The sequence below is a fragment of the Suncus etruscus genome, chromosome 11, assembly GCF_024139225.1.
Source record: "Suncus etruscus isolate mSunEtr1 chromosome 11, mSunEtr1.pri.cur, whole genome shotgun sequence".
Lineage (NCBI taxonomy): Eukaryota > Metazoa > Chordata > Mammalia > Eulipotyphla > Soricidae > Suncus > Suncus etruscus.
The window spans coordinates 5,374,293-5,386,020 of NC_064858.1; the positions used below are offsets into that span (position 1 = coordinate 5,374,293).

Consider the following 11,728-nt stretch of genomic DNA (forward strand, 5'->3'; position numbering starts at 1 on the left):
ATTTTTGTGTGTTAATTTTGTAGCCTGCCACCTTGCTATATGAGTCTATTGTTTCTAGGAGCTTTTTGGTAGAGTCTTTAGGGTTTTCTAAGTAGAGTATCATGTCATCTGCAAACATCGAGGGCTTGACTTCTTCCTTTTCTATCTGGATTCCCTTGATATCTTTTTCTTGCCTAATCGCTATAGCAAGTACTTCCAGTGCTATGTTGAATGGGAGTGGTGAGAGAGGACAGTCTTGTCTTGTGCCAGAATTTAGAGGGAAGGCTTTTAGTTTTTCTCCATTGAGGATAATATTTGGCACTGGCTTGTGGTAGATGGCCTTAACTATATTGAGAAAGGTTCCTTTCATTCCCATCTTGCTGAGAGTTTTGATCAAGAATAGGTGTTGGACCTTATCAAATGCTTTCTCTGCATCTATTGATATGATCATGTGATTTTTATTTTTCTTGTTGTTGATGTTGTGTATTATGTTGATAGATTTATGGATGTTAAACCAGCCTTGCATTCCTGGGATGAAATCTACTTGGTCATAGTAGATGATCTTCTTAATGAGGTATTGAATCCTATTTGCCAGGATTTTATTGAGGATCTTTACATTTGTGTTCATCAGCAATATTGCTCTGTAATTTTCTTTTTTGGTACCATCTCTGTCTGGTTAGGTATCAAGGTGATGTTGGCTTCATAAAAGCTATTTGGAAGTGCGTGCTCCTCTGGCTCCTCCCTTTCTGGGCATGTAAACTCACCTTTAGGGAAGGCTAGCCATCTGCAGATGAGCCACACACAGGATGAAATTAGTCCAAAAATGCAGCACAGCACAGAGGACAGGCAGATAGGGGTGCTGGCATCTGAGTTCCAGCAGAGTTCAGTGGCTTCCCCTTTCTGGACGTGTAATCTCCCCTCTCTTTCTCTCTCTGTCTCTGTCTCTCTCTCTCTGTCTCTGTGTCTCTCTCTTTGTTTCTTTCTTTTTTTCTTTCCCAATTCTAGATTCATTAAAATATAGACTTGTTTAAATTTTTGCTAAAAAATATTGCTAAAAATTGCTAAAAAGGAAGTAATATTAATAGAAATATCTTCATATAAAGGAAAATCCATCTCAATAGGAATGATTTTGTTAAGCAAAATGCACTATAGTATGAACATTTAAAATATATGTTTACTTAAATGAAACTTTTCTCACTTTCTAATTAAATTTGAAAATTGTTCTTGCACATTTTACTCATTTTAAATAAGTTTTGAGTAAAAGTCATAAAGGTCTGGAGTATAGAGTTAGAGCCAAAATATAGTTTCTTCGATTCTGACAACTAGTTTTTGTTAAGGAAAAGAACAGGTTCAAAAGATTAACAGTTGTGATCTCCAAAAGAGTGTAGAAAGAGAAAAAGAAAGATCATTACATCTCATTTTATTACTTTTTCAGTTATATTTGCTTCTTTCGTGAATGTTACAAACACAGCACAAAAAAAAAAAAAGAGAGAACAGGATCTGAAATAACATAAAAATAAAATTTTCCTTCGTTTCACAAACATTTGGTGGTACATGCCACATACTAATTTTTCAAACAAGTAGAATGTGGCCTGCAAGTACACATGAAGCCCTTTTCCCATTCTTCCATAACACCCAACATCTGTTCCTCTGGATAGTCTATGCTTGAGTGATGTCCTGAAACTAGAAAACTCAAAGGTCCTCCCACACAATCTGGAGTCCTGTGTCAGAGTCCACATTCTGTAGCTCCAGAGTTTCCAGGGGGAAATTTTATCTTTGAAAATGTCTTTCTCCCTACCTTCCAATCCAAGACTGACTGTTCTTTTATCTTTCCCTCCAGCATATCTATACTATCTTTCCACCTCGAGGTCTTGTCAAGCCCTCTCCCATTAATAGATATGTATATCCTCAAAAAAACATGGAGACCCCATTGTTTTTTTTTTTTTTTTGCCACTCTTTTCTTCCTGTCACCATGAAGCCACGCTTCTCCTAGTTCCCATTTTCTGCACATTCTTTATTTCTTTTCCTACTCCCTTTGTGCTTCTCTTTAGGAGAACCACAGCCAACAAGGCACTCACTGGGGTTAGAACTGATGATGAAGGGCCCAGAGTCCTGCCAAGGCAAAGAATCTAGTGTCCATCCTTCCTGTGCTGATTGGACAGTCCTACCATGGTATCACCCTTCTCAGCCTTGATTTATCCTCCCATCAGTCATTCTTAGATCTATTTAGCTTGGTCCTAGGTCAGACAAAGAATCAATAAGCCTCAGTTCTCAATTCACAAAAACAAAGGAACTGCTGGTTTATTTACCTTCCAGTTGTATCTTGATTAGGGATCATTAGTGGCCATTATGGAAAGATTCTCCTAGGTTGTTTTGCTAACTGATCTGTGTTTACATTTCAAAATGCTGTGGTCCCTCAGGCAAACCTGTCCCCTATCCCCCCCCCCCCCACACACACACACATTCACAATCTTTTATTTGAGTTCTGGGGATTAGAGGTAAATAGGTCAGTGTTGGGAAGGGCAGGTTGTAGAGAATGTGAGATACAGGAGTATTAAAGAAAATTTAGCACAAATCCCGCATTGTACAGATGAAATTGATTGGAAATCAAGAGCACCAATACTGTTCTATTTCATTTTGCTGGATAGAAAGAATGTAAGTTAAAGATGACTCATCTGCCACCATCCTCCCGTTTTGCAGTTAGGTGCATTGCCAGATGTTGAGCTACTGTAGATACCTGGATCCTTGTTTTCTTCAAAAGCAGCTGATCTAGAGAAAATCTTTGTAGTCAGACCCAATTAAACTAAAAGTCTGGTCTGCCACAGACAAAATAAATAACCTTCTGTGAGTGACTATGACTTGTTTTCTCCATGTTATTCAGAGGATAGCAATTTGTTCATCTTCAGGTTGTTTTAAAAATAAAATAGAAATTTGGTAGATATATGGTTTTAGTATATGTCATTGTCAAGCATGATCCATGACACAGAGGAGGTTCTGACAAATTTTTGTTTTCTGCCACCTCTTTTTCTTCCCTTGTTGATATCACATGTTGGTTCTCATATTGGGAAGAACTTATATGCCTGTTCCAGGGAATTTGGAAGCCCAGTGAATTAGGATCCCTGTATAAATAATACATAGATAGATCATAGATTGAAAGATGATAGATATCTAACTGGATAGATAGAGGAATATGAGTAAACAGATAGATGGGCAGGTGAATAGATGGTTAGATGAGAGATACATAAATAAGTGGATAGATAGATGATTAGACAGATTTAGATAAGACTAGGCAAAACCTTGACCAAGGGAGTATGCAAGATCCATGTCATATTTTAACTTGTTTTTGAACATCATTTAGCAGTATTATTAGAAGAGAACAAATCATCTAAGGAGCAGAATGATAGTACAATGGGGAGGACACTTGTCTTGCATGTATCTGAGTTTGATCTCCAGCACCCAAAAGGTCCTCTGAGTCCACCAGGAGTAAGCTCTGAGGACTGCCAGGTTTGATCCCCAAGCTAAACCAAACCAAGTCCAACTAAACCTAAATGTCTGACAGTTAAAGGATAGCTAATGTTTAAGAAGCTAAAAATTATAGTCCTGAGGAATCAGCAAGTGCCCAGTCCTTTGCTAAGACTTTCAACTAATCTTCCAACACTCAAGAGAGAGGAATTCTCTCATTCTCCAGATGAGAACATGGAAAGTTAGGGAAAGTCAGGCCATTTGTCCAAGGTGCTATTGTCTACTGATATGCCAACCTGGGATAAGAGCTCTGCTCATCAAGCATGCCAAACCCTTTGCTCTAACTTTGTCTAAAAGACTTCAGATCAACCCACTAACTTTGAAGTGCCCTGTGAATCAGCATTCCTTTCAAGATAAGACATGAAACTACCTCCTTTTCCACCACCCTTACAAATATCGCCCATTTTATCATCAAATAGTGATATTCTGGGGCTTTTCTTTTCGTACCATGTCAATGCATAACACATTCAAATGAACAATAACAGAGACTAATGATGAGCATCTATTAAAAGGGAACAAATTAAAGCCCGCGCCAAGTCTCTTCCCCAACACCTTGGCGAGGCATATGACAGGACTCTGAGACTTAAGGACAGATTCAAAGAGAATGGCACTTTGAACCATAAATTTATTTGCACCCGAGTTGAGAGGCGACCATGCCCTCGCCTGTAGCTCATTGGCGAGTCTAAGACTGGTTTTGACAGCTCGTTCTAATAATAAAAGGGTTTGAAATGGAAGGTATAACAGCATCCCAATCAGCGCCTAATCAGGGTTATGCTTTTCAAATTATATTGTGTCTGCTTCCACCTCCTGCCTATTATCAACAATAAAAACACAAGGGCTTCAGAAAATCCTTCATCTGTGCTTATATATTTTAATATTAATATGTCAGGCCAGTGGCAAGAAGGGTATGAGGGAGATGACAGAATTCTCCCTCAATTGGACATGTTAAAAACTTGACCAAAGGAGGCCAAATTCTTGTTGGTGCTAGGTACATTATGCCCAGTGGCCTCAAGCTGGGGTGGCCCCCAGCACCTCCCAGCTCTAATAGTTCAAGTTTCTGTGTCAACTGCTGGTCTCTTTGGGTGAGTATGTAGGGGAAGTTTGTCTCACCTATTTTTCTCTGCCCTTGACTCTGGGCAAGTAATTGCTCTTAGGATATCAATGTGGATTAATTTTCCCCTCTTGGGAAAAAAAGGAAGCAAAGGGGGAGGAAATGGACACCAACTTTCTACTAGAGGAACTATATTAATTCATCCTGCTCTCTCTCTCTCTCCAGCCTTTCTTTATTCAGAATACCAAAAGAATATCCACCGTTTATTTGGGGGGAGGGGGTTTGGGGAAGGTTGTGGGGTTTTTGGGGTTGTGGGAAAGGAATCATCTTCAATAAAGGAGGTGATCTCTCATGGAATTTAGGTAGTGACCAACCAGGGCTTTGTTTATTTATTTATTTTTAGAATCCCGGTAGCCTTAGAATTTACCCACATTTCTTAACAATTTGTCGCTTCTCACCTGTAATGTGATTTCTGTATCACTACCCACTCTTCAAAGACAATGTGGTATGCAGTCTCCTAAGTGATATAATTATTTATTATCTCTAATTAAGATACAGCGGTTGGCTTTCAGCATTGAGTCTGGATGTGAAACCCGTTTTAATGAAAAGAGCAACGGTGAGCTCTAAATTTCTTTATGAAGGAGATAACTTATATAATCATTGGTAACCTTTCTCAAGAATATTATCTCACTATTTATAAAACAATGGCTTCTTTACTTTGGAAATTTTTATTTGCATATGAAAAAGACATATTTATTAATGCTTTTGAAGCATGCACATTTCTCATTCAGGAATGCTCTTTTCACATCATTCATATACCACTGAATTTCTCTTCAAAAACCCTGAGCTAGAGGCCTTTGAGAAATGCTCATATAGTTGTCTCTATATGCATTATATAAGCAGCATTTACAAAAGCAACCAATAACTGGTTTTCCTAATAATTTTTAGCTTGAAAATTTAGAGCCTTTATGCTTCTGAATCTCTTGTAGTAAGCAACAATAAGTACTATTTCTTCATCTATAAGTATATACTTGGAACTTTCTCATTGCAGACAAGAAATAATATTCATACCTAACCATGATAGGTTCCAAAGAAAAATATTTTAGAAGGCAGAGAGATGATAGCACAGCAGGTAAGGGGCTTGTCTTAAACCTGGCCAACCTTGGTTTGATCCCCAGTATCATGTCTGTTTCCCTGAGTTCACCAGGAGTGATTCCTGAGCACAGAGCCAGGAGTAAGTCCTGAGCACAGGCAGGTATAATCTAAGAGAAAGGGGGAAAGGAGAGATAGAAATATATATATACCAGAGAGATAGCACAGCGGTGTTTGCTTTGCAAGCAGCCGATCCAGGACCTAAGGTGGTTGGTTCAAATCCCGGTGTCCCATATGGTCCCCCATGCCTGCCAGGAGCTATTTCTGAGCAGACAGCCAGGAGTAACCCCTGAGCATCGCCCGGTGTGGCCCAAAAACAAACAAACAAACAAACAAAATATATATATACATATATATTTATATATAAGGATTTTATATATAAAAGGACACATAGCAATATATATAAAAAAGAGGTAAATATATATTTATATATAAGGATTATATATATATATATATTAAAAATAAAAAAAAAGAAAAGATAAGATAAGGCCTCCCAATTCTTACCACAGGTTGTGTTCTTTGCACTGACTGTATAGAAAGAGGAGCTACAGTAAATGCACCCCATATACACCTCAACACAGGCTCTTTGCCTGGTCTGTATTGTGAATTGAGGGACAAAAAATGAAATATATATAGATATAGATATACACACATATTTATGTATATATTTATGTATATGTGTATATATATCTATATATAAAGAGAGAGAAGTTTCAAGCCCCTACTGTAGTATTAGTAGCAGGTATTTTATTTCATTCATAGAATTTTTAAGTAGGCATTTTCAAAAAGATCTTAGATGTAATGCTTGTACAGAAACTCGTAGACATTTGGTGCAAGGAAAACAATAATAGGATTGAAACCCAAATGGTTGAAATGTTCAGTCTTATGACTCATATGACTGGCCCCATGTCATGCTATGATTCTACTAGATTGTCAGCAAATAGCAAGTGACTACGATGAGATTTATATGTACCAGTTGAATCAAAGCTCACAACCCAATTTACTTATCAATGGCTCCCAATCTCCCCTTGAGCAGGCCTCTAGAATTTTCTGTTTAAAACCTCACACTTCTCAATTAAGCTTTTGAAATGAAGTGAACAAGTTGAAACTTTTCACCCAGTTATCTTAACATTTATCAGAAAAAAATTTTTTTGACTCTTCTAGCCCATTAGCTCTTTTGACATAAGCAAGCTAATCTACTGCATATTAATGCATTATTTATGAGAACCCTCAGATTGAGACCTAGAAGAAAGTACAGGGATCAGGGATATATACTTTGCATGGTCAAAACCCAGATTTGATCCTTGTGTACGACCTCATGCCCTTGAATATCATCTTATGTGACCCTGGAGGCCCCAAGCACTGCCACTATAAAATACTACCACATAGGGTTAAGAAGCATATATCTGTGGGCCTCAGGATCGAATTATTCAGTCCAATTGGGAATGGCACTAGATCTCTCTGAATATTGATACAGAATTTTCTGAACCTTCCAAAAAGAAAACATATACAAAAACATATGCATTTTCTTTTCTTTTTGCTTCACAAATTTCTGTGTCATCCTTGCACAGGGGCCATGCTAATCTTCTCTGTATCGTTCCAATTTTAGTATACGTGCTGCCAAAGCGAGCACAACCTGTGCACTTTCATCTTCTCAATTCCTTCACTCATGGATCATGCAATTCAGGTGAAAAAGAAAGTTTATACAAATATCCATGTCTGCATTGTGTTAGAGAACAGCAGAAGATAGATCTGCAGGCTGGAGAATCTGCCCAAATTTATCAAGATTGAAATGTTTGTATTTCTAGGACTTTGGGGGTCAAAGCAATTGTGTTTCACTAGATGGAAGACTTTCAATTGACCAAATTTCTTTGAACCATCTAGACTATCAAATAAACGTCTGTGATTCTTGATTTTCTTGGTGGAAGGCAAAGTTCTCTGTGTATGTGTTTATTGTTTTGTTTATTTGAGAGGTTGTTTTAGTGCTGGATGCTGTGTTGTGTTTGGAGGAAGTGAAGATGAGAAAAATTTAACTTCAGGAAGTACCTAAGATCAAACCTATGGCAAAAGGGAAGTAAGATTTCTGGCCAGAAGCAGTAGAGATTTCTCCTTGGACTTGGGACCCACACTGGATGATCAGTGTAGACTCAAACTCTGATCAGATGCGCCGAGTCGTATAACTCTATGTAGATTTATTTCTGTGCCTTTTGTATCAATTTCCCTTCTGTAAATTGTGGATGCATTCTAAGCTCAGCAGGGAGCGAGACTAGATTTGAGTGAAAGTTTCGAATATGATGAGCTGAAGCTATTGTTGACATGAGCCATTAGAGATAGAACAGGTGTTAAAGGATTTGCCTTGCATATTGCCTATCCTGGTTCTATCCCGGGCACACACATTAAGCACTGCCAAAAGTATTCCCTAAGCACCACTGTATATACCCCTAAGACTCCCAAATATCAGTAAAAAAAAAAATCATTTTAAAATACAATTGCATGAGGATAAGGAAGCATTAAGACACATGAATAAAGCTTTTTATTAAGAACAGGGTCTTTGTATGAAGCCTACATTTTCTTTTTCTTTTTTTAATTAAATAACTTTATTTAAATACTGCTTGCAAGCTTCATAATACAGTTGTTCATTTTCTCCAAAATTACAAAGTTGTTCCTGTTTGAGTTTCAGTCATACATGCCCAACACCTCTTCAGTGCACAAAGACACATTTTTTTAAAATTAAAAACAAGGGGCCGGAGAGATAGCACAGCGGTAGGGTGTTTGCCTTGCATACAGCCAATCCAGGATAAATGGTGTTTCGAATTCCAGCATCCCATATAGTCCTTTGTGCCTGCCAGGAGTGATTTCTGAGCACAGAGCCAGGAGTAGCCCCTGAGACCTGCTGGGTGTGGACACCCCCCCAAAAAAAATGAAAAAAAGTAAGGATAATAAAATAAAATTAAATTCAATTAAGAACAAAGTTTTGAAAAGGATAAATTCTCCAAATCTAAGGAAACATCAGACAAAAATTGAATTTTAATATGTATACTGCTTTTTTATTAAAAAAAAAAAAACCCAACACTATCTTTGTAAAAAGAATCTGGACTTGATGTGCTATTACTCTGCAGCACCATTGCATTATTTTGTTCAAAGTTGGAAAGACAAAGGCAGCAAGAAAAGGAAAGTGAATAGGTGTTGAAGTGTGACCTTTCTTTTTCATCTATCACATAGCAGCCTTTGACGTTGAGTATTTCCGAGAGCAGAGGTTGACAGGTTTACTTGCCAAATTCCAACTTCAGCAAAAGGTTTTGAAATAGGAGTGGAGTTGCACGAAATTATTTATAGAACATTTGGATAAAAAATGGCTAGATCTTCTTTGGGGGGGGCGGTGGCTATCCTATTAGTGCTCAGGGCTTATTCCTGGCTCTTCAGTCAGGGATCACTCCTGGCTGGACTTGGGAGACTATATGTGGTGCCAGAAATTGAACCCAACTTGGCCAAAAGCAAAGTAGGTGCCTTCCTTACTTGCTGCTTATTACTTATTGCTCCAACCCAGAACAGTTAATTCTTAATTACCTAGTCCCACTTATTTTTTTATGTATTTAAATTTGTTTTTATTTATAATAACAACTTGCCAAAGGCTAATAAAAACTAGTGGCTCTCTATTTTTTCAGTAATATTGTACTACTCGTGGCGAGAGAATTCCTTAGTCTTCTGTAGAAAACTCAGTAGGTGTGATCTCAAATTTTAGAACATCTCATTATATCAGATGAACACACTTTTGCAAAATATTAGTGGAACAATTCAGAGTAACTCCAAGTACTCTGTGATGTTTTTAAATATTTCACCATTTAATTTTAACTATATTTCATTTGCTCCTCAATGATGAGATATTCTAAATATAATATCCCCCTCCTGCTAAAACACAAAATTCACCTCTACTGACCTCACCAAATATTTTTGTTATCTAATCATTCAAATAATTCCTGGTAGCCCGTTAAACATTAATGTATTTTGCATTACTGTCAATGGTAAATCTAAGATATTCTAAAATTAATTTTAGAATTGAGTCTCTTTCAGTAATAGAGAATACATTTTATTGCACTATTGTCAGTGTTAATGCAAATGCCAGGAGTCTTAGCATAGCCACAGACAACTCATTAATACTCTGGTCAATTTGATTAGCATCGATTCACCATAGACATGGACGATTCCAGAATCTGTCTGCATGTGGTCAGTAGCAATATAATTACTTACGGTAAGCATGTCCACAGAGCAACACTACATTTCATTATTATCACCACAGCTGCTTCACATGAAATTATGGGAGATCATCAGCTCCCCCATGTTTGACCACAGCCCCAAGCAGGTGTTTGCTTAATATTTTGGTCAAAGATCAGTGAGTTAAAGGTTAGGCCAGTGAGAGTCAGAATAGAGGGGTCAACACACTTGCAGGAGGGCTTGAGGCTTGATCTTCTCAGGTCTGGAACAGTTGAACCCCAAGGTCACCCATTAGTGATCTTGCCTTTAAAGCTAGTGAGATGTCAACAATCAATTCACTCTTCCAGCACCTTTAACCCTCTTAATGCTATGAACATGGAAAGCCAAGGCCAAAAACCAGAAGAGAAGGACCCAGAGAGAATTCTTTACACAATTGTCTGAAGGATGTGGGATTTATGTCCTTTAGGCCTGCCTATGTTGAAACAGATAAGAAAGAAAGGGAGAAAGAAAGAAAGATGGAACATGTGGTCCAAAGTTTTCTTGTCAACAACACATCTATGCTTAATGGTGAGGAGAGCATCGGTTGACATGTTTATTATGCTAAACAGTCACATTTTCATCCTGCCTTCTGCTCAGCCAAGGAACAACAGTATTGTTATACTACTTACCTCATCTCCTCTACATTTAGGAGCAACCAATTTATTATAGCTAATGCAATTATCACTTGGCTTTAAGACATTTCTTTTATAGAAAAAAAAAAAAGAAAATAGAATCAACATAGACAAGAAGATAGATTTTAAGAAAGCTTAGAGTTTGGATCCCACATAGAATTTGGCTAAATGAACAAATCATACCATTAAGTTGTTGACTATTTGAATTTCCAAGACTTCAAGAACATAGAATTTACCAGATTGCCACAAACATCATTCAAAGGAATGTGTGCAATTTCTCCTGCCCTGGAGGTGCAGTATTTTGTTCAATAATCACTTTGAAAGCCCGATCATGAATCAAGTATGCCCTTGAGTGCTTTCAAAGTTCACCCCTCTGGGAACATCATCCACAGTGGATAAATCAAGGTTTTAATCAGTCATGAACCTACTGAGGATACTAATGTGACTTTTAAACTTCTCAGGTAGCTCCTCCACTCTTCAAACACAGGTTTAACTTCAGCCTACTGTTGGGTGGAGGTTTTTTTTTTTATCAGAATTCCCCTAAGAGGGCTGTAGGTCTGAGATGAATTAGAAAACTCACCATCTACAGAGCTCCAATTGTACTTGTTTTTGTAAGAAAGAGCAGGATCCCACTCTAAAATGAGGCAGGATCCCAATCAAGAATTGGGGAGCTTTTCCATAATCCATGAACAAGTGGTACATTGATCTGTTCAACCCTGAATCCACTGGTTTATCAAACCCTCTTGGAATTCTGTGTAGAAAAGTTAATTTTCTATTATTATTTCACACCAATAAATTAGGGAGCACCTAGTTTGCTCATGGTCCCAACATACATCAAGTCTCGTTGATTCTTTGGGCAAGTGTCCTAATTTTGATGATAAATGATACAGATGCTCTACCTGAAAGCGCATTGAGATTAAGACTGTGTGAAAGCAATGACCTACAAGGGACAGTATTCTTTGCAAGTGCCCTGTGTTGACTGCAAACAGAGAGAAAAAAATAAATAATCCTGATCCAGGGGATCCATATAGGAGCTGAAGGTTTTCAATGAAACAGAGGTGTGGAGAGAGCAACAATGATTGACTTAGAACACAATATATCAGGACAGGGAAACTGTGTATGTGTGTGTGTGTGTGTGTGT

The 11,728-nt window shown here is 37.7% G+C and overlaps 1 non-coding gene and 1 pseudogene across 1 annotated transcript; one reads left to right on the forward strand and one right to left on the reverse strand.

Moving 5' to 3' along the window:
- The first annotated feature begins 6,191 nt into the window (after positions 1-6,191).
- LOC126023195 (small nucleolar RNA SNORA51) lies at positions 6,192-6,324 on the forward strand. The gene has a single exon (XR_007500399.1). It is a non-coding gene; the product is annotated as a small nucleolar RNA SNORA51 (small nucleolar RNA).
- Positions 6,325-7,217: 893 nt separating this feature from the next.
- Positions 7,218-7,337, reverse strand: LOC126023602 (uncharacterized; annotated as a pseudogene).
- Positions 7,338-11,728: the final 4,391 nt, after the last annotated feature.